The sequence below is a fragment of the Apteryx rowi genome, unplaced genomic scaffold (genome assembly GCF_003343035.1).
Source record: "Apteryx rowi isolate R43461 unplaced genomic scaffold, aptRow1 scaffold_5, whole genome shotgun sequence".
Lineage (NCBI taxonomy): Eukaryota > Metazoa > Chordata > Aves > Apterygiformes > Apterygidae > Apteryx > Apteryx rowi.
In genome coordinates, this window is record NW_020450760.1 from 1,529,144 (window position 1) to 1,552,663 (window position 23,520).

The 23,520-nt window shown below is 38.2% G+C and overlaps 1 protein-coding gene across 4 annotated transcripts in view; it reads right to left on the reverse strand.

Moving 5' to 3' along the window:
• Positions 1-23,370, reverse strand: part of TRAF3 (TNF receptor associated factor 3) — a 67,326-nt gene extending 43,956 nt beyond the window's left edge. For 3 of the 4 annotated variants that reach the window (XM_026079593.1, XM_026079592.1, XM_026079589.1), the window contains exons 1-2: positions 23,289-23,369; positions 22,464-22,572 (exon numbers count right to left, since the gene is read on the reverse strand). The gene's annotated coding sequence lies outside the window, so the exon portion shown is untranslated. Of the gene's footprint in view, positions 1-22,463; positions 22,573-23,288 lie in introns of all 4 variants that reach the window. The other variant, XM_026079590.1, reaches the window with a different exon arrangement.
• Between the last annotated feature and the right edge of the window lie 150 nt (positions 23,371-23,520).

Below are 23,520 nucleotides of genomic sequence, written 5' to 3' on the forward strand. Positions count from 1 at the left end.
AACAACTACTGCATTTGCCTAAAGTGCAGTTACAGAGGGTAGAGGGTGTGAACAACAGCTGTAATTAGGGCAAAGCTGCAGTATCTAAGTTCAGTTGAATGAGGACAATCCCAATTTTCTCTCTTCCCATATAAACATTTTACATCTCTAATGATCTGTAGAAATCATCTCCAGATTCTTCTCCCCCCACTCCTGCAAATGAGTGGCCAGAGCTGAATGTAATATGCAAGTGAGAGCTCATCTCTTAATACAAACTTTTTGTACTCATAAGCCATCCTTTATATATCCCTGTTTTCTCTGATCTGCTGAGTTTTGACCAGTAGTTTCAATCAAGCCCTCCACTACCATATCTAAGTTTTACCTTGAAACATGACATAAAAACCTATAACACAGATTTTTGCAGTAATTCTTTCCTGGAGTCTACCTTTCTTCATAGCAGCAGTGTAACGAAACCAAGCGTTATACATGGAAATTCTGACCAAGGTCATAAAAATAAATGCTGACTCTCACTGAAAGCTATATTACATTTTTGATGCCCATGAGGAGGAAACTTTGTACATGTGTGACTAGATGCTGAATTAAAAACAAGGCACAAAAGGAAAAGATTTCCAGTAAAGTTAGAGATGGCAAGTAAGTGGAAAAATACTCCACACTCCTAACCACCTATTTCAATACAGTAGAAAGGTACAATGTTCTCCTCTATCCAAACACTCTTTTTTTTTTTTTTTTTTTGGGGGGGGGGGTGAGGGAGAGAGAGAAATAGAATAAAAGAAAAACCTACAAACTCCTTAACAAATGTAGTAGCAAAACCTCCTTTTATCTCCTAACCATAAACTGGTAAGCTCATGCAGTTTGCATGGAGCAAAGTCCAACTGAGCCATGATTCAAACAAAAGGCAGAAATACCTATGAGAGAAAGAAGATCAATCTACAATTCCAAGTGAATCTCTCTCCCTCAAAGTTTATCCAACATTATCATAATTTTCAATCTTGACAAACACAACACCTGTCCCAGCAGCCAAAAAGTTCTATTAAAACTAAAAGTAGCAAGAAAGAATTTCACCTTGTCATAGTCACGCAAAGCAGTGCAGTACCACCGGAGATTTTACACAGATGTAAATAGTGCCGAGCAACCCCCAAGTCACAAACATTAGATGATTAAAGACGAGTCTCCAAACCAGCAGTTAACGCACAATTCCAGAAAATCCATGTGTTCTCTTCAAATCTGCTCTTTAGCACAGGTTCCCCATAAGAATTGGTTGCAAAAACCTCTTCCGTTTAAACACCACACCAGCATGTAGGCTGTTGTCAGGACAGCACAATGCTTGAAATCCTTAATAGCTGTTGTCCCTTCCCAGCATAACCTTTGCTCTTACTCGCTGCCTCTTCTAGCCTGTTCCCTAGCTATACACTATCAGGTAAAATGGATATCAATCTGAAAATTATATACTCCTCCTCACATACAATTCTCCTTGAAAAACAACTGAAGAGACTACTATATTAAAAGTAGACTTGTTAGCTTAAAAAGCTGCTCTTGATTTCCATGGTACCAGTGTTAGTGTCCTTAATGAAATTTGTACCCTTCTTTCCTTCGCACTCTAAGCCTCCCCTGAGTTCGGAACCAACTTTTTGATTGCTTACATTTCCTTTGTTTTATTTGAATTTCATTTGATCTGCAGCTTGAGGAGAGAGGAGAATGGGCTTTCTCAATGCCTTGTAAATGTTCTCTTTACTCTTGACAGTAAGAAGAGCTTTGCTATAGTTTGCACAGTTTCTCTCTTTGTCCCAAAGAAAGAAAAATGTAAGTTATGTTACCTGCATTCACAAACCCTAAATAGGTTTTTCAGCATCTCTGAAGTTAGTCTAATGAACCTGAGGAAATATTAGACAAGCTTTTTATGACAAATTTTAAAAATAAAATAGATTAAGGGCACTATAGTAACATACCAATGTATGATTTTCAAATGATTGTTTTCCTCACCCCCATTACTGTTCACAAAGGACTTTTCAGCAAGGCAACGTTATAGGACAACATGCACAAAGTAAAAAATCATGGCCAGTTTTTCCTGACCTCACATGCATACAAACTCCTCCAAACAAATACAATAGTTGTTGTCATTACAGACTGTACAAAATCTTCAGAGCAGTGCAATTTTCTTGTTAACAGTCTGTTAAATTCCATTTAGAAATGTTAGACCAGTTCTGGGCAACTAATTATTCTGGCATTTCTTTAACAAAAAAACAAAACAAAACAAGAAAAGCCCTAAGGAAGCATCCTCGTTTGGGGAAGCTTGTTTGATCTCTGAATTTTTACAGGCGCTGAGAAAAGAGAAAAAGAGTTTGAAAGCACAACTAAAGCAAATTCCCGTCAAGTATTTAAGTTTTCTACATGCATTCCAACAAGTTCCTAGTCAAGTTTAGGAGCAACAAATGCCCAGGCCCCCAGTATATTAAATCTGAAGTCCCCACAGTCTCTCTCATATTTACACTTTAAGGACAACAACACTGTTGACCCTGTTGCAGTAACCTCAACTGACCCCTTTATAATATACACAGTCAAACCACATTTTTGCAATACCTTTAGTCTCTCAACTCATGTTAATTAAGTTTGTGTCCACCTACCACAGAGTCTAAAAGCGTCAGCGTACTCTGAAAAATCTGACCAGCTATTCTGTAGTGCCACAGCAACGATGTTCCCAAATTACACTAAGCAGACCGGCACCAAGGGCTCACCTTGGCAATGTATTCCCAAATGTCATCCTGCACAGAACGCTGCAAAAAAGGACCAGCCTCAGCAGTTACACAGAACTGGTTACAGGAATTTAGACACAGTCACAGAATTACATACCTGCCACTAAATGTACTGAGCCTTCATTCTCATAATCATGTCTAATGCAAGCCATTTTGCACCATGAGACCAAGACAGCACTTATTTAGTCTTGAGGAATGTTGTAGACTTCCAGAGCTATTCAATGAGTCTTTTTTTGACCTTCATTTTTTGATCTCTGTCACATGCTTCAACTCAGATTTGGACCTCTGGCAGGGGAAAGGCAAGGCTATCACTATTAACAAAGTAGCAGCCATGCTACCATTGGACCAGAATCCTTTCAAGCACCAGGCTAACAAGCTTACAAACTCTGTCAAAAGAAATACTTTGACCAATGAAAGCCCAATCCGTTTCACTCTAGAAACAAAGTACCTATAAAAATAGACAGGTACTAAGATTTAAAGGAGAATATATGAATAAACTCTTATTCATATAAAAAGGAGACATGCAATTACATAAGACTTGGCCCACCAAAATAGTATAGAAATTCCAAAACAGTCCATAATTTTTTACAGATGTCACAAACCAGGTACTATTTTCTGGACTAAATGTTTATATAGTAACTCAGCAAGAAATGTAAGCTCTAAGTCAGCCCCCATACAGACTTTGTAGTATGCATGGTTACTGTGCAGGAAATCAATTACAATTTCCCTGGTGGCTCTGCATTTATATTCTCAGCTACAAAGCTGAATATAGTGCAGGGAGTTTTGAGTTTCCAGCCATTACTTTCCCTCCCTACACCCCAATCCCTTCTGATTCACGGAGAGTTTAGGGTCCTAGTTTTCATTCTTGCAGCATTGTAACAGTGCCATACCCTTAAAATCCTGAATTAAAAAAAAAAAAAAAATACAAGACAGAATGGATTGGTTTTTAGCTGTTAAGATTAATATAAAAGGAGAAACATTCCAAGAACACTGATTTGGATTATCCAATATAATAATGAAGAATTGTTTTCAAAGCAAAAACTGACTAAACAAAAAATTAATATGGATGAAGTGCAAATAATGTAGTACGAATAACTTATGAAATGCAAATACCTGTTTGTAGCTTTAAAATACTAGATAATTCAAGGATTTTAGTACAATGAATTTCAAAGAGTTACCAGCAATAAAAAAGGTAATCAAAACTTTTACTTTCTAATAGAACTCAATTATTGTTGCATGCTACAACATGCAGCAATTACTTCCATTATCCTTTAAATGGTACACAACAACAACAACAAACTTACCTTATTCTCCACTGTCTGAGCACAGAGAATTAAAAACAAAGTATTAGGCACAAACTGCAAGTTTTTCTTATCAAAGAAAATAGCACTGCATCAATAAATTCAGTGGCTATGCTGCATGACATGCAGCTACTAGAAACACCTAATGAAGACTTATCCAAGTCCTTTTCTGCAAGCAGCCAAATCTCAGAATTTGGAACATGAGGGCATCTATTCAGTATCTCCTACTCCAAAATGCAGATCTCAGTAATACAACACAGCAAAAGGAGAGTCACCACAGCTTGAGTTCCCCCTCCTACTAATAACCCTTACTGATTACTGCACTGCAATCTTTCTGAAGGCTATGCAATCAGAGGAGCATTGAAAGAGCCCAGAAAAGAAACAAGTTACAGTAAAGTTTGTTCAAGTCACATCATGTCTTATCAGATGTGGTTCAATGGAATAAACTGCAGAGCCTTGTGGGAACTCTAGGATTCTCTCTACTGTTCCTCATGTTCCTGCATCTCTTTTCCTCTATGTTTCATAGGATAATTTTTGTGTTTTCAGTAAAATAAAGGGAATTACAAAAAAAAATAAATTTTAAAATAGCTATATAAACATTTAAGTCATTAAATAAACAACTTTAACATTTTAAAATACATTTATAGCTTCAAATTTAAAGATGTTAAATTAAGGCAAAAAAGTCTTAAGGTTTTGGTGTTTTTTCTGTTTTTGTGCTTGAATCAGGGAGTTCAGTCAACTAACTATTTTAACACTTGGATGCTTTCCCTACACAATTAAAATGGCCATGATTACCCAGCAGTGACACTTGTGCCCCCTGCCCAGCAGGGGCATTTGTGATTATTTTTTAAGTGTTCCACAATGGCAGCTAAAGAATACCTCACAGCATTGAAGAAGTTTAGACAATGAAGGCCTAATTTATACTCAGTTTAACAGAGAACTCTCTCCCCCCCCACCCAACCCTTCATTCTCCACAGCTGCATTTAGGAGCAACAATGAGAGTCTGGGCATCAATCAGCCAGTTGTTAGCTCATTTGCAACAATACTCTCATTACTGCTTTAACCTCTCCTTCCCTTTGCATCCTACAGAGCAAGGCTCAAAGCCAGATCTTTCAGCCCATAGCAGCCCAGCTGTCTATCATCAGCAACTATTGTTCCTTGAGATCTAGGTCCTCCTTGGGGGAGGATCCTGCTCAGTCTTTTCTGTTTTGGCCTCACTGGAACATTAGGTGAGGCTGAACCCATGCTAGCAATGATATCCAAAGCTCAGAAACCTTCAATAGCTCTTCACTATCTATTTATTGCACCTCCCCTCACCACCTCCTGCTGCTTCCCCTCCAGGAGAAGAGAGTAGCTACCATCCAAAGCAGGTTATTTGGGGATAAGCAGAAAGGGAATGGGAAAGAGTTTGGAGGAACATGTATCCTTTTGGCTTCCAGCTCACAGCAATGAAAAGGTTGTTTGTTTTTGGTGGCATATTTTGACAGGGTGTACACTGACCTAAAGAAAAAGTAACAGGCAACCTAGGTAGACTCACAGATATAATCAGCACATCTACTGTCCATTCCCCCACCCACAGATGAAAGAAAGATTAACTTCCCACAGCAACGCACAAGTCACTTCTTACTGTTCAGAGGGACTACTAACTTCCTACATGCTAGGACAGTAGCTTTACTTCCGTCCCCTGCCTCTCGCTTCTTTTTTTTTTTTTCCTCCTCTCTTTTCTGCAATGGACAATGTATACTCAGTTTAGGACCCCTAACAAAGTTTTAGTTAGTTTTATTTTAAGCTTGTTTCCACTAAAAATAATGTATTTAATGCTAAAGGTCATCTTCAATTTAGAATCTCTTCCTGGGTTTGTATACTAAACATTAAGTACTACATTAAAAAAAAAAATACAATAGTGGGCTTGAAAAGGGAAATGGCTGTTGTCTTTGAAACAGGACAAATTCAGAGCTATCAGATACTTTCTGCATGTCTTAGAGCACTTCTGTACATCTTTATTTTCCTTTGCTGAGGAAAACGTATAATGCTTCCTTTCTCTCATCTTACCTGGACGCCTACCAAGCTCCCATATACTTGTATATGTATGACTCTTCATATACTTGTATACATATTACCTCGTATAACAGGACTTCAGTCTTAAGTTGGGAACTGCCAAAAGTGAAAAAATAACTGGAAATAAGGAACACAAAAACATAATTATATCTCTTGTTAAAGTTGGGGGGAAGGAGGACCAAAAATATATCCCTTTCTCCCTAAAAATAAACATAAAAGGTAAAATAAGATTTAATAGTTTTCACTTTCCACATTTAGTACAGAACTAGCACTTTAGTAACACTTTAACTTGTTTTGCTTCAGAACACTGAGAATGCTTTGAAGACAGCCATGTGCATCCTAGTTGGTTCCTAGCTGTGATTCACATACTATTAAGGATGGGCACAGCACTTTTTTTTTTTTNGGGGGGGGGGGGGGGGGCAGCAGGGCAGGGAAAGTGCCTGCCACTAAGTTAGAAGATCGGGCCAAGGCAGAAATTCCTACAGAAAGATATGAAGATAATCTGCTTAGGAACAGGCCACAGACCCTCAAGCTGATTACTTAGTCCCCAAGCTGCTACACTCTGAAAACACAACCCCTACTGCTCACCCAAGGATCGAGGCATTTCCTATGGTCTTGTCCAGAAGTTGAAAGGACCCTCTGTTTCACTTTTTTGTCCAGTCCTGTTTTACAGTTCAAACTGAAGGCAAACAGGACTACTAAAATTTTAGAGAATCACCATTTCTTTTCAAACTTCAGAAAAAGCAGGGTGGGACACGGAAGAAAAAGCAGAGCCTTAAACACACTTAACGTACCATTCGCAAAGATTCAGAATGTTATTGCCTCTTGAAACTAAGGTACAACGTAGTTTCCCAAATCAGACATTGCTGACTGGGGAAGCTGGCTACCACCTATGAGCTCTAAACATATTATTTAACTATTTGCAAAATCTCTCTTTACTTCAGATGTTTAATGGAACAGAGATAATAACTTCTTACCTTGCTTGCAAATACAACAGAACTGATAAAAGGCACCAAAAATTCATAAATAAACAAATCTCCATATACTATCAGGAAGAAATACTTGGTAACTTAACTCCATCAGACAGAGAGCATGGAAAAACTTGCTAAATAGTCCACTCTGACTGTGTAGAAAACACAAAAGTAGAGCAAGGCTGTAAGAAGGCGTACTTACAGAAACAAGAATGAAACTTGCTTGAGTTTTGAGATATCACCCTCATTCATAACTAAAGTGAGTCTGAGCACTGAAGATGATTTGTACAGTTAACAGCATCAATTAATAAAGATGTGAAAACAAAGGAGGACCATCTATTTTTATGGTTTCATGCAATGATTCAAATACTATTGCTCCAAAATAAAATACAAACCTCTGTCATGAGGTTTCTACATATATGTAGTAAGAAAACAACGCATACGTCAGCGGAATTGTTGCTACCTACCTGTTTACATGAAAAAAAAAAAAAAGTCACAACACAAACCACAGTGATAGCACAGACTGCAGTCTTGTGTTCCAATGAATTAATATATTGTCTCCCACTGTTGAAAGCTGGTCTTGATTCTGTTAAAGCCTAAGCACTCAGGCTTTCCTGCTGGGAAACAAACAAGTGTCTCCTATTAATACACAGAAACAATTCTCACAAGCCTAAAGGCAGAAGAGAGAAATAGCAGGTTAAGATTGCATGAAGCCATACCAAACCATAGCAAAATAACAAGCTACACTGAGATTTATTAGTTCACTAGAACATTCACTGTAAAATATATTTACTTTATGAAGGAAGTCACCTCTGTCACCATTTAGTGAGTCAAGCTAATCTGCAATGTTTTACATAATGGGAAAATTTTTATTGGCCAGAGGTTCACAGTGTTCTTATATTTCCAGAAACTGCAGATGTAAAGATACTTCTCTTAAGCTGAACTAAAACCAAGAAAAGAAACTATTTGAAATACATGCTCCAGTTCACAACATGGGTTTAATTTTACTAGCTACTGCACTTGAACTTATTCAGCATAGGAAAGATTTACACTCCGATACAAAAGGAAGAAAATATGAACACTGAAAACAGAGATAGTTTTAATACTACCAAACAGTCTTAAAATATTTGGCTAGTGCATTGTGGCCATTTCTGAGCTGTGATACTGAAAACTGAAGTAGTTTAAGCTACCATTTCTATTCTTGTAAAAAATTAGTATTAGTGAAACACTTAGAATGGATTTACAAGAAAGCACGATATTATCTTAATTCTTCCATTTTCACTTTACTGTGAAAGAAATGGCAAACGAGAGCCAAGTATCCCTACAGACAGTCAGTAACAAATTGAAAGGTGTTCTTTCCTTCTTTTAGCAATGAAAACATGATGCAATACATACTATAGAATAAAATCCAGGTAACTCAAACAAAGTAAAGTGACCTGAAAGAAGGAATCTTTCCTCAGTTTTCACAGGGCTTATAACAGCTTGAGGATTATATTTAAAATTAGGCAAATCAAAAATAAAGTCACAGGGTGAATTCAAAACGTTTCATAGCATATTCATATTGTACCTCTTATTCTGCTACAAATACAATCAATTTAAAAATACAGATTGCTTAGATAATAGCATATATTTTAGTTTCTGCTTTTACAAATTTTATAATACTGAACAGTAAGTTCAGTTTTTAATTAAACAATTTTGAAAGTTGGAAATTGAATAAATATTTTTAATTAGTGTTGTGGATCATAAATGTAAAAGCATTAGAATGCTGGGGCTCTAAAACAGACTTCCAATTACAAAATTGATCATAAACAAAATGCTACTATGAAAAGTCTCAAAAGAGTGAAGACCACAACTGTTTTAGTACTGAAGTACAATTCTGTTCTCATGACAGTTTAACAAATTTTTCCTAACAGGCCAAAAAGCATTCAGAAAAGAAAATAAAATTCAGAGAGTTAAATTCATCATCTTATACTAACCCCTAGTGTTGGGGCTTCAACCACCAACACAAACAACTCTTCATGTTGTCCTTATTTTTATTTCACTTCCGCTACACAAATCCTTTATAAAAGAATTCTGTCCTACTCCAACATTGTTGCCACCCCACTGTATATTAAGACATCCCATCTCTACTTTCTTCTTATAGGTTATTTACTTATATATTTGCCAATGAAAGCCACATCTGTGATAAACTAAGATAAGGCTTATGTAATGATAATGACTGAAAAAGGCCATCTGACTTCAATAACTTGTGTTCCTTTTTAAACCTGAAACCTAGTAAGAGGGCTTTCACCACTGCAGGATAAAATGGACCTGTAAATGTCCAAAAATCTCTCTATAAATTGAAATAAGCAAACCAGAAAACAAAAAAGCACACTTTCATCTGTTATCTAGTGACAAGCTCATTCATTCATTTGAAGGCCCAAATTCTACCCCAGACGACCAGTGACACAACTGCATCACCCAAGTAAAATGCAACGTCTCTGTGTTGTATTGACCAAAGTAATCTCTCGGAACAGTCCTGAGGACCCAAAGGTGTCCAGCAGTTCACACAGAAGGCAGGCAGTAGCACAGCTTAAGTTCCCTAGGATAGATACTTAATACTTCTCCTCACCTGCCCCGAAGTTGCCAGCTTTCCTGTCCATTCTATCACTGTTGTACTTCCACTGGCTTCATCATCTTTATCCACATACCAAATACCGGTCCTCACCCCCATGAACTGGCAGGCTGCACTCCCTGTATGCCTTATCAAAAAACCACAGCCAGAACAATATCGGTTTTGTGGTCTGCCTTCGGTTTTCCACCTAAGGCAGTTGCTGCACTTCAAATCACGAGTATAAGCGTAGTTCTTCCTACTGCATTATACATCTGGACATCATGCTGGAACAAGCTTAATCAGCTATTTTGCAAGATGGCCCTACAAAGATCAGAACCCTTTGAGCTACTGTTGTAAACTAGGGTCTGGCCATGAAAATAACTTTCCTTGATTCAGATAGGAATCCAACATTACAGAGATTTCAGTAGTTCTTGCCTAACAACGTATTTCCACATGGTTCAGGGAGAGACCTCAGTGCAGCAATCCAAAACATGAACTGCACAACACCAAAAAACAGAAAGGAAAGGAGAAAGAGAAGCAATACTGGCAAACTAGACTGGAGGCAAAGGAAGGAGAAAAAGAAATCTTTGAGAAAAACAAATCTTTGCAGCAGCAACAAGCAGATGCATTCCAGCCCCTGATCTAACCCTCTGGTGAAAGGGAGAAAGGAGAGGATGAAGGTGGACATAGCAACAAGACACTTAACTGAAAGACTCCTTTTTTCTGCAATGGAGACTTCTGTCCTGCAGCGACTCTGCTTGTGGACAGAATAAGAAGATAAGGAAAAAGCCTCCTGTATCACTGCTTAAGAATAGAGTTCTCTACTGACATATTATGACTTCCCAAACTTTATATCTACAGTTCAATTATTCACAATTCTAAGTATGACAGGAGACTACTTCTGTGTTTATATGACAAGAAACAGTTACATTTGGGTGAATTCTCTCTGGTTAACCTAAAAAAGAACCTGACTACAACATGTCTATCTGAAGGCAGTGTGAGATCCTCCAATTTCAGGAAAAGGTATTATTGATTTAAAACGTGCAACATTTCAGGATCTATTTCTTCTACATTCAGTAATGGTAGTAGGTCTGTTTTATCACTTGACAGCATCCTGAAAAGTCACCAGCCTGATATCAATTCTCATCCTGCCAGTTTTTCCAAAGTTAATTAATTTGGGGTTGTCTTTTCCAATTAATTCTGCCACCATCATGACAAAGCTCTGATACCACCACAAAGAGGACACACCATTCTAAGTATCTGCAGGAAGAATGACCCAGTCACCAGTTAGTCTCACTCTAGTTACTGAAAACTCCCGAATATCCTAGATTAGCTCAGTACAATGGAAGTTGAGCTCTTCTGTACTAATTTATAGCCGTCATATGCTGACTTCTTTATTCATGCAGTGAACATTTCAATACGTGGGGTGGTTTAATGGGAGGTGGTAAAGAAACAGGGTCTCATAATAAGTTACTTTTATGCAAACATTAGAGGCTTCTTAAAAACATTTCTATTTATAGAAAAAAGGAGTAGAATTCAGAAGAACAAAGAGACAACAGCAATTTAACAAAAGTATCATAAGGGCTCAGGAAGCTCTAGCAGGGAATAAGGCCCTATAGGAACATGGGTACTCTTAAAACTTTTTCTAAATGCTTTGGTTCCTATTTTATTTAATGTATATAATACTTGGCAATAAACTCTGCTGCATGAGCCCTAGTGACTAACTACAGCAATTAAGATGTTGCTGTATCTCTAGTAGCCCATCCCACCTCTTCCTTGGAAGTTACTAAGCCTGTGGTAGTAAAAACACATGGCTCCTTGGCTTCTACAGCTCACATCACACCATAACATAAAGCTCATGTTCGCTGCTGGTTTAAACACCATCAGTGTAACAAAGTGAGTTCCAGCACACTGCAACTCTGCGTCTAAGAGTGGAGGAAATATGTAATTCTATTTCAAGCTCAGCAACAGCATAGATTGACGCAACCCCAACGATTTTCTGCATTTAGACTCAACTGCAGAGACAGGCACTCCATTTAAGGTAACAAGTCAGGCTGTAGGCCAGCTACTTTGAAGCTCAATGACATCTTGAATTGGATTCAACATTTGAAATCAGAAGAACAAGAGAAACTAAGACTGCATCCTTGTTGCAAGAAAGATGTAGGCCAGCTGAAAACTCAAGAGAGCAGTGAATTACCAAAGCCAGTCATGGTACTCCAGTCATAGCGCATTCATTTTGAATTGTAATTCTGTTCTCCAAAAGACTTATAGGCCTTCCCACTTTGGTATCCACCTGCAAATGTACTAACTTTATTCTCTCTTATTCTATCATTTAAGTGACTGTTGAAAATTTGAAGCACTAATGACTTAATTTCTTTTGGCATCATTTGTTGCTACTTTTCCATCCATGCTGACTAGTGGAACAATTTCCTCTTACTGCTCAAGTCCATAAGAAAAACATTTTCTTTTTATCCTTTACTCCCTTGTTATTTTCATGCCTCAGACGCTCCATTTTTCCCCTACACACCTCTGTCATTCTTTCTTACTCATCTTTAACACTGTCACCTAATTTAATACAATTTCTTTTCAAGTTTCAGCTCATCCGTAAGATTTAGTCAAAGTGGTCCATTGCTATGTGTCAGTGCAAAAAAAGTACAAACTAATAATTCATACTTGTGCCCTAAGAAACAGATAAGTTTACTGAATTCCTCTTACATATCTATCATGCTTCCTATGACATCTTATCTACCAGTTTTTTGAATTTAAGTTACTGTCTTTATTTTGCTCTTGGTCTTTATTTTGCTGTTCTTCCTCCCTTACTTCCTAAAAATAATGAACTTTATCAGCTTGAGATAATCCTTCACAAGCTTCCTTCTTCTTCCTCCATCTTCTTAGCCAGTTCTTTCCTATCAGTCAGAATTAAATCAAGATGAGTGTCCACATTTTTTAATAAAGAGCTTTCCCCCAAACCAATAAATTCTTACACAGGATCACGTCCTTTACTTGTTTCTCTAAAGAGATCTGTGCAAACAAAATCCTTCACTTTACTTCAAATCTCATGTTTGGTTGTTTGTTCATTTGTTTTTTGGGTTTTTTTTTAAGCAGAAGTAAGTTTCGCCACTCATTTTTGATGGGTCTGTCACAATACTGATTCTAAAAATAAACATACGCACCCTTAATTCACCACAATACCTTTTCACATCTTCCCTGGCTGTCCTAACCGCACCCTCTCAGATCATCATTCCTTTGGGTTTTTCCTTTAATGCCATTTTGGCCAGAGGAAGAGTAGATATTACTCCATCTGGAACCTAAGTACAGTGCAATACAATGACGAACCCTGGAGTTTAGAAGTACTCAGTCTTAAATACCAAGTCTTAACTTGTAAACACAAAGGTAGCCTCCTAACCGGTTGAAAATAGGGGTAGGAGGGAAAAAGCAAGGCTAGCTTTTGTTAATATTTAAGTATCTACTAATAGAGTCCAGAAACAAGAATATCATCACCTTTCTGTCTATACACCATCCTACAACAATGTTAGAATCAAGGCTTTCTATTCAAGGTGACCAAGCACGAATTTCTTGCTGCTCTTTGCCTGCTAGAATCACTTCCACTTTTGTCTTTGGTTTCACTTAGAAAGCCAAATCATCTAACTGAGGAACAGCAAATTCATATTTGATGTGAAGTCGTGTAGTTGGATGACATCATAACCACTGTCTACTAATTGCCCCCTCAAGAGTTATTATTAGCAAGGTCATGAAATACCCATGATCAACTTCTCATTCTTCTCTCGCACAACAGCTTGTCCTTTTCTCCAGTTATCACATAACTGATAATCTTCCCTATTTGAGCTTTTCTGAAATGGATGACTCAGACCATCACAAAGAAAACCATCCCTCTACCTTATTACTTCCATCTGCCAGATTTTGGGGAACTAACAGCACCTTTCAGTCAAACATTTTAATCCTGATCGAGGTTAGAAAGTGAACAAAGATTTTGCAAACTTCTCGAACACTTTTCTCAGAACAGAAAGTTAGACATTGGGCAGCCGTACCTAACAGCTGATCACATAAGGTTAAAATCCACTGGTTGTTACAGCTTTAACAGGCTACTAAATGCAGGCCAAGTCTGTTAAGCTAGGCTTCCTGCTGCTGGATCCAAAATTATTTAAACTTTCCAATCCCAAGAAGTGGACTTCTGCTAAGCCATTTCCTCTAACCATCTTTCAGGAATGCTTTTGGATAAAAGTCTTTCCAAAAGAAAAAAAAAAAAATCTGTTTCTTAAGATTTTGTCCCCTTCATTTCTCAGTCAGTGCTATATAATATTACTAAACTTTTCTGTTAGCTGATCATAGTCATACTGATTTTTTAAATCATGCTAAAAATATTTCTACCTGTCCTGAGAAAAGGGCTGTGGCTTCATGAACCCAACTTAACTTCTATCTTTCTTGACCAGTGCCATTTTTTTAAATGGAGTTCTTTCCTTTTCTACTTACAGTCCTGCAGGGTGAGAGATTTCAAGGATCTCAGCAACCCTGTCTTGCCATCTTTGAAGGAGTCCTAATAGCAAAAAGTATTTATCAAACACTTGCTAACATGCATTTTTAACTAATAAGTATTTTAACTCTATTTACCTTTTACAGAGTGATTCAGGTACCAAATCATGGATGTTTAGTGCCATTTTAGATGCCCTAAAATACTCAAGACATGCACGCTGGACTGGTATATATGGGAGATTGCATATACTTTTGGAGCAGCAACTGAAGACCATGTGGGATTACATAAGGTGCTTAAAATGGTGCTAGGTGCCTATGTTTAATCATCAGCTTTTTTCCCTTGTTTTTTTAAATCACTAGCCAGTCATGGCTCGTGCTAGGGAATAGTTTAGAGTACTATTATCATGTGTTTAAGTTAAAATATAAAACCGCACTCTAAAAAGAAATGCTGAGGGACAGGGATCCACAAAAAAGCCAGGAACTCAAATGTTAGAGTCATGAGGGCATTATTACAGCAATGGTCAATCTAACCCATTTGGGGATTTTTAAATCAAGTATTTCTTGCCACTAAATTCCTTTAATACTGAAGTGCCCCCATCGACATGATAGCAATGTATAAAGGTAACACAGACTCATTACTTAGACAGATGAGAGCTACAGTAAAAAAGGCAGCTGCTAAAACCTAAATCACTCATGCAATAAGCAAAATATTTACTTCTTCCATACCTCCTCCCATCCAGACAGCCTTTTTAGTACCTTATTTGTTCATTTCAAACTGAAATACAAAAATCTTTGCAAGTATCCCTGCCTTTGGAAAGTATTTTAATAAAGAGAAGTCCTTTAGAAAAAAATACAGCAGTAAAAACACTTCTAGGCAGAAGCTTGCTTCCATTACATATATAAATATTTCAATCCCAGCAGCACCATCTAACGGAGAGCTCACCAATTTTTCCCTTCATTAACTTGACAAACCTTTTATTTTGGAGGTGTTAACAACTGAGACTTTAAAACATGGTCTATTTAATATTCTATAAAAGCAGATCAGCTATAAGATAAGGTAAATCTTTTCTCCATAGAAAACAAACAACCCTTTTTCACAGACATTACATTCACATACAAATTAAGTACAACAGGAAGTTTGCTTAACCAAGAAATAAGATTTTAGTTAGAAATACTTAAAAATTTTTTTTAAGTAAAGTAGGAAATGCCAGTTTAAAAATGCAGCTGCCTTATGCATGTTTAAGCTTTCCCTCCAAAAGCAGAGATGCCAGTGTCTCTAAACTGTAAGGAACATGGACAAGTCTAGGTCTTAATCACAGCAACAGAAGTCACTAGCTACACCTTCTTAAAATGAAATTAAGCATTTTGAAACATCTTGAAGGTTGCTCTTCTGCTACACAATATACTATGGGAGATGGGCAGCAAATGATCAATAAGCATCAATAAAACATGTAGCACAATGGCTGTTAGCAGCTTCCACTATTTACCTCATTTACTGCATTTTCTCATCAAACCAAACATGACACAAGAGCATAACAAATATGAATGAAATGGATCTATAACAAGAACTTTTTTCCTCACTGCATTTTCTCCTCCTGTACCATTTGTTAAATCACAACATTGCATGCAAGTATTCCAGCTACTCTGAATATTCCCAAATAGCTCAACATATGGACACTCTTGTTCTGGAATAACTGCCTTTTTATGTTTAACTCAAAAGACTTTCAAAGTCTGTCTGCCCTACCTCATCTCAGAGATTGAGAGTTCATATTAAAACACTCTTAGCAAATAATTTAGTGAAGTTACAGCATTATACTCTGTGTATATAAAACTGCTATCACATGTATCCAAACAAGACAATTCCAACCCTCTTCCTCATTTATTTTGGGAGAATCTCCTCACGAAAATATGCAGAATGTGAGGCGGGGGGAAAGGGGGCTGAGATCAGTTTGCCTGTCCCAAGTCTTTCTAAAAACACACATGCAAGAAACCAAGAGAGTAAATCCTCCCAAACTCCCTCAAAAAGTTATTGCATAAAATACTAAAAAGTTAAAAATTTAAATAATACTTTGAAATAAAAGTGTTCAGGAATTTGTAAGAACAAAATAGCCAAATAAGGGGAATTTATGGGCCTAGGTATTGAAAAATAGCTGATGAATTACAACACACAAATAATAATAAACTTGCTTTATTTTCCTAGAGATTGTCAAGAGCATTCTTCTGCATGTGCTCCAAAAAAAGTGTCAAAATGCCTTACTATAACACAGATAAAAAAGACTGCCAAACAGTAGGGGCAACACAATATCAATATCCACTAGCACAACTACAGTATAGCATCTACTGGCATTTCCATTACATCTTCACACCACTGGTGAGCAGCTGGGAGTATTTATCGACAGCATATTTACTAATCTGAAATATAGCATGCTCAGGTTCTGCAGCTAGAAGCACAATTCAACTCCTGAAAGACAACCGAAAGACAGAGAAGATACTGCTGACTTCAAGTTATAATTGATACTATTAACTTCAAATAAAGTTAGCTCAAATCCTTTTTGAGGTTCTTTTTTCTTTTTTTGCCTTCTCAAAATGCAGTTTAAGAAGGTAACAGGAATACTATTGTATCAAGCAGATCTAAGACTGTTAGGGATGCATATGCAAATCAAGAGTCTTCATTTACTTAGGTATCCAACTTCCTTCTACTCAAGCTAACAGCCAAATGGTAGCATTTTGAGACCATGTAGTTTTACAACCACAAGCACTTTACCTTTGGCACCTATTGAACCTAGAACTAGTATCCTAATCAGGTTCAATCACAATAGTAAAACCATTCTTAGGCAAAAGCACAATGCTCCTCTCTCAAGGATGCTGTGCTGAAAAGAAAAGAGGACAGAGAAAAGGATGGAAGGCAAGAGCAAACAACTGTAGATTTAAAGACGTGCATCCTTTAGACAACAGTAGTGTATATTGTAGGCCCATCTTTAGTGATCTGGAAGAGAAGTAACAGCGTGTTAATTCATCTGGGAAGGGGTGGGAGAAGAAAATCAAAGAAACATGCAGCTACAGAGAGGTAGAAAAGTGGACTTACAGATTAAAATTATTAGCCAGAAGTCTGAAAATAAGTACAAGCTTGGAAATCACAAGCATTTCTGGAGAAAAGTGACATGCAGTCACTTTGCTGAAGCACAAGGATGAGCCCACCTCAGAATAGAGGTTAGCCCTCAATAACTTAAAATTACATGAGATATCGACTGACTGAAAGAAGTTCAGAACAAGACACTTCTGAGAGCCAGAAGAACTAGCTTGAGAAATTAAGAACATTTATAGTGTCTGGCCAAACAACAATTTAAGATGGAAGAGAAATACAGCACAGATAAGCATTCCATTAGTATCTGAAGAGCACATAATGCAGAAAGGGAAGTCATTTAGGATGGCTCCAGGGAGATTAAAACTAGCAGAAGTTGAATGAAAATTTTAAGGCTATGTTTCCTATGCAAAATTAAGACTTAAATCGGTGGATCATTAAATAGTCAGAAGCCACAGCATTCAAGGAAACCTACTCCGGGAATTTTTCTCTCTGTGGAAAGATAGTAAGAGGGGACAGTTAAACTGGTACCAGATACAACAATTCCATTATAAAAACCCCTAATAATTGTCCTAATTATCTCTCCCTCTCAAGCACATGTACAAGCTTACAAAACAAATTCCATTCACATCACCAAAACTGGGCTTATGAGCCAGGGCTTTGCTGTTAAAAAGTTATTTTAGGCACATTTATTGTGTGGGTAAGCTGGTGTCTGTACAATGAGAAAGATTTGTTACTGTTCTAGAACATCCAAAGCAGAAAGTTGGGAACAAGTACAAGCACCAGAACAACTACCATTTTGACAAATTGTCATGTATGCTTAGCATCATATGGCACCGCACGTTTGCTGTATGCGAAAATGGAAGAGCTGTGAAGCAAATACTGTTTCCTGCCCCATGATGCTGACAGTGCAGAATGGTGCAGCATTGTAGAGAAGACAGAACAGGAGGCCTCCATACGGCACTTGCAATTCATTTCACTTATTGATGAATGACACTTGTACTGCCCTGCTGTATCTCAGCACCTCATCATTTTTGATGTCCTTAGATTGTCAAGGAAGTAGGAAAGTACCATTATTACCATTTTACAGACCAGGAAAAGCCATAACCAGGAGCCAAAGGCCAGACTCACAAAAAGCAGTAACTGCATGACATCTATTCTCAGAACCCCCAATCAGCTACCACCTAACCCCAGAGTACCTAAATATTGGTATCGTTTTCTGAGCACCTTCAAGACATCTTCTACGCTTAAGGAAATATCTCTGTCTTGACAAGGCTGCTCACCCCAGCAATCTCAATATTAAGTTCAAATGCACCAAAAAACCACTGGAAGAGTGATCACCCAAATCTGTCTTTCTTCATCCTGTTAATTGTCCTAACCACTTGACTGAGACATCATGCTTCCTCTTGCTGTTTCTCAGACACACTGAGTTTTTGATTATTCCTGGCACAGCAGAAGAGTTTCAAGAGAAGGAAGTGACATTACCCTTAACTGGCCTGTGGCTTGATGATGAGAATACTCCCCAAGGAAGTAGAAAACTTGGATTGGAATCCCCCTTCTGCCCCAGGACCCGAGCTTGATGTCACATTACTCAGCATTGCAACATCACAGACCCTTGTTAGTTTGGACCTAAGGGAATGACTTATATACATCTACAGAAACAATGAACAGCACCCATGTCTCCTAGATTTTACACTAGTATCTTCAATGGACCATCTTTTCTTTCTTCATAGATGTCAAACCATTGTGGGAATGAAGTGGCAGCCATAAAGGCATTTCTTATCTTATAGTTATATCTGCAACAAGCTTTTCAAGACAGATCAAATCAAATCAACTTGTTTTGCTGGACACCTAAGAAAACTGTAGACAATCATGGCACTTCAAGCTTGTCTTCAGTACGCATATCTTATGTTATGTACTACAAGATATTTTTCAAACTAATGCAGAAACCATGAAGACAGGCAGAAGTTCAGTATTACTCCAAATGTTAAACTTTTATAATTATGAGCTTCCAAACAGTCAACATTATAGCACTGGAAATGGAAGTTTTATGACTTTTTTCACTAATGTTTTTTCCTGGAACATTTACTATGTGTACGCTATGTGAAAGGATACATTCACTTCAGAGCATTTACATTATTAATAATTTTTTAATCACTGTAAATAATCTACAGAATGCTTCCTCAATACATCAGAGAAATCTATTTCATAAATGATCACTTTATGTCAGTATAAAAAAATATCATTTCTGCTATGCCCATTGCAGTTCCAGTTCTAGCAATTTGCAAAATTCAAGCTTGATATCAAAGCACAAGACACCCTGGTTAACAGTACGAGCAAGGAGCCAGGGAAGGAGGTTATCATGCATCTCTAATACAGACCTTCTCCATCTACAAACATGTTGAGACTTCCTTTCCCATGCTGCCATTTACTAGATGAACTTCAGAACATGGAATTCTACCAAAATCACACTTTAACTCTGCACATACAGAATATAGCAGCGGGAAAGAATAACAGCATGGAAATCAAAGGCTTAACATTTTTGCGGGGTGGAGAGGATTAGCAACCTACTGTTGTTGTATATAATTTTAGAGACACTTGCCCTGCTAACCTAGTTACAAAGCCAACAGTCAGTAGCAATTGAAGTCATAGTGGCAAAGATTTTGCATCAATGCTCCAGTAGAAAAGATTTCAAGGAAGAAAAAAAAAAATCCTCACAGAGTAAACAAAAAATATATATATTTGTATCACACTTTCCAGTACCAAATGACCTGTTGTCTTATTTCCTCCCTAAATTCTTAGAGCTTTCTACTGTACTGTACTGTAAATCCTTATTGATTTACTAGCTTTTTCTTTTATTTTCTCTTCTTTCCCATTAGTACCGACCAAGAGATCACCTCTTCCTACTTTGTACATAAATATCCACCTTTCACTGTAAGTTTTCTCTCCTCTCCTCCTAATTCTCTAGTCCCATCTCTTTCTACCATTAAGAAAAATGAAAGGGATAGAAAAAAACAATATATTTATAATATATGTGTTAAAACAAACATATACTGAGTTTATTCTATCAAGTTATGAGGGTATAGGCTTCAGCAGGTAGACACCGGTTATATTGTCTTTGCCAACCTTTCACTGCTCTGGTTTCTGTGTCACCACATCATTGCAGGTTAAAAAGTTCTAGATAAAAGCTAGCATGGCTACAACACTCTTTCTGGTGCTACAATCACTCCTTTATTCTGTTGCAGAAATATACACAAGTCTCCCTCCCTTGGCTTCTTTTCCCCATCCCACATCTCAAAATCTCCAATTTCACTCTCCCCCACCACTTTTCGTGATCCTGAGCCACAGGCCAAAAATGCCAGGAGGTTTCAAATACAAGCATCATATTCAGAAAGTACCCACCCACAGCCATTAAGAAAAAAATTTAAGTCTTGGCAATTCTTAAAAGGAACCATGCACAAGAACACAGACATCTGAAACCAGTGTGTAATGAGCAGTCTTCAGGCATCATAAGATTCGGCACCATTAATTAAGAAACACTATTATATACAAAAAAAAAAAAAGTGAAATCCAGCTATTGCATCACCTAAGATATTAGAGATCAAAATGCTGAGTTATGCTTGCAATATCTACTCATACAAAGCCAATTTAGAATACAGGATTAGATTTAAATCATTCCAACTTTTAAACTGCTTTAATTTTCATCTGCAGAACTATGATTGTTCACTATCTCATGTATTTACATTCCTGTAATTTAACAACAAAAGTTAAAAATTAAGATTTCTGGATTTTCTTATTTTTAGTATTGTTGTGAGTACTAATAGAAGAACTGGACTTCAATATTGAAAAACATGTTCTTCTTCCCCCACTTAAACTTTTCATTATGGTCAAAAATAATATAAAGATGTAAAATACAGCAAGATATCAAAATCATTTAGAAGACAAATTCTATTAGCATGGACTAGTAAGATTTCATAAAGAATTTCTTGTTGCTGATGCTAACTAACTACTGCCATCTTACACAGTTTTCCAAGATACCAACAGTAAATATGCTAACATGTTGACCAAATACCCTATGAATCTGCACTGGAACTGCTTCTCAAAACTGGTATCAACTTAATTGCAGGAGGACTTCAGGGAAGCCTAAAGACTAAGTAATTTAGCATCCTCTTCTGATTAGGATTAATTTGCCATGCTATTGAATATGCTTTGCTTTTCTACATCCTAGATTCAGCTATTATTGGAAGCTTCCAAACAAGTCACATTTCAGTAAAACACCCAACCATTTTCACATTGGAACAAAGCAACTTTTTTAACACTATAGTGGTGCCTGCTTGCAATGCCCAAACTCATGATACATCAATGTTTCCGTTATCAAGCTGTATTACAAGGGGTTTCCCAGTCCAACCATAAAAACTCTGATTCAGTCCAAACATTCAAGTATATTTTGTCTTAAACCAAAAACCTTCTCCCTAAGCATGGTAAATACAACGCTTACATCTACATTACTCCATACACACTGGGCAGTGTATGGATTGCTGTTTATATACACTTTTAGCCAGATGGCTCATTTTACAACATATAATGTATGCTGCCCTTTAATGTCTTTAGTCATAACTCTAACAACCAATGTAGTCATTAATCCCAACCTTCTATGCAAGTCAGTGGCTATTTTAAACACAGATTTTTACTAACTGTTTCAAATTATACTGTTTCTTTTGTTCAAGCTCAATACTGTTAATAAGCATTCACATCATACACTTTAAAAAAAAAAAAAGGCTCCGTTCTGGTCTGTGAATATAAGTTCACATTAGCACATAATGCTACGTGCATTCTATAGGACAAGCCTATAATGAAAAATACATGGTTCTACTGAAGAAATAAAAAAGTCACATAGAATACAATCTACAAGATTCAGTTAGATCTCAACAGTCTAGAAAAGTCACTGACCTAAAGAGACTACAAATTTCAAATCCTATCATTGGAAGTTCCCAAATTTTCCCACTACAGAAACAGAAAAAGATGAAAAAATGTCCTAATACATGTTAGAGATCCATATAAAGATGCACATACAGTCCTTCATGTCACACACAAGCTTGGATTGGCTGAAATGAGAGTATGTCTCTTAGCATTAATACAATTTCTCTTCTTTTTCTGCAAGTAATTCAGATCTTAGACACTTGAAGATACAAATAATTCAAGATGTAAGTGCCTTACCTTCCTATTTTACAAGCCACTGCAGTTCTCAGATTATGAGTCAGTCATAGGTTCATCTGCAGAGGAATGACTCAGTATAAACTTTTAAACACTGGTTATTTTTTCTAACCTACAACATAATTAGTTTAACATATTAGAACACCACGCAACAAATAGCACAGAAAACTGAATAGCAAAAAAAAAAATTAAAAATTAAAAAAAAATACTCTTCTTTCTGCTCCCGCCAGACAGATGGGTTAATAACAGAAGGCCATAGCAGGCACACTTTATAAAAATATAACTCCTTCCGCACCGGTTAGGGGCAGCTCTGTAGTAACAGAGGAGGATTTTCATTTTCTGCGGGGGAGCCAGGCGAAGTCCACATTGCATCGGAGCTGCCTCCTCCCGGCACACGCGCGTCCGCCGCGGCTATGAGGGAGCCGGAGCGGGAGCCGCCGCAGAGGGCGGCCTCGGGGGGCGCGAAGTCGCGGGGCCCGGCGCTCGGCACCGCGGCGCGGCGGCTGCCGGCAGTGCCCCTTTAAAGGCCGTCGGCCCGCCCCCAGCACTGCATATGGAGGGAGCCAGGAGCGGAGCGAGGCTTCTGCATTCAAACGACACATCAAACGCCCGCAAGCGCCGCCGCGCCGCGCCGCCCGCCCGCTCCCGCACGGCTCCGCGCCGCGCCGCCAGGCCAGGCCCGGCCCGGCCCGGCGCGCTCCGGCCTGCCGCCGGGGCGCTTCCCCCCGCCCGCCGACACGCACCCCCGAGCGCCTCAAGGGGGGTGGAGAAACGCGGCAGAGGGGGTAGAAAACAGAGAGGCAAAAACAATAAGTGAAAACGCGGCACCTGCAAAGCCCTGGAGTGCGAGTGCGTCCGGGCAGGCAGAGTCCACGCAGCCGCCGCCGCCGCCGCCTGAGGCTGATCTATGCCTGGGCACCAGCCGCCGCCAAGGTCCCGGCAACAGGCTGCGGGTGCAGCGCGCTCGGCCCCTGCCTGGTGGCAGATGCCTCGTATCAGCGCCGCGCCGCCGCCTTCCCCCGCCGGCCAGACCCGCGCCGGCTCCGCGGGAGCAGCCGCC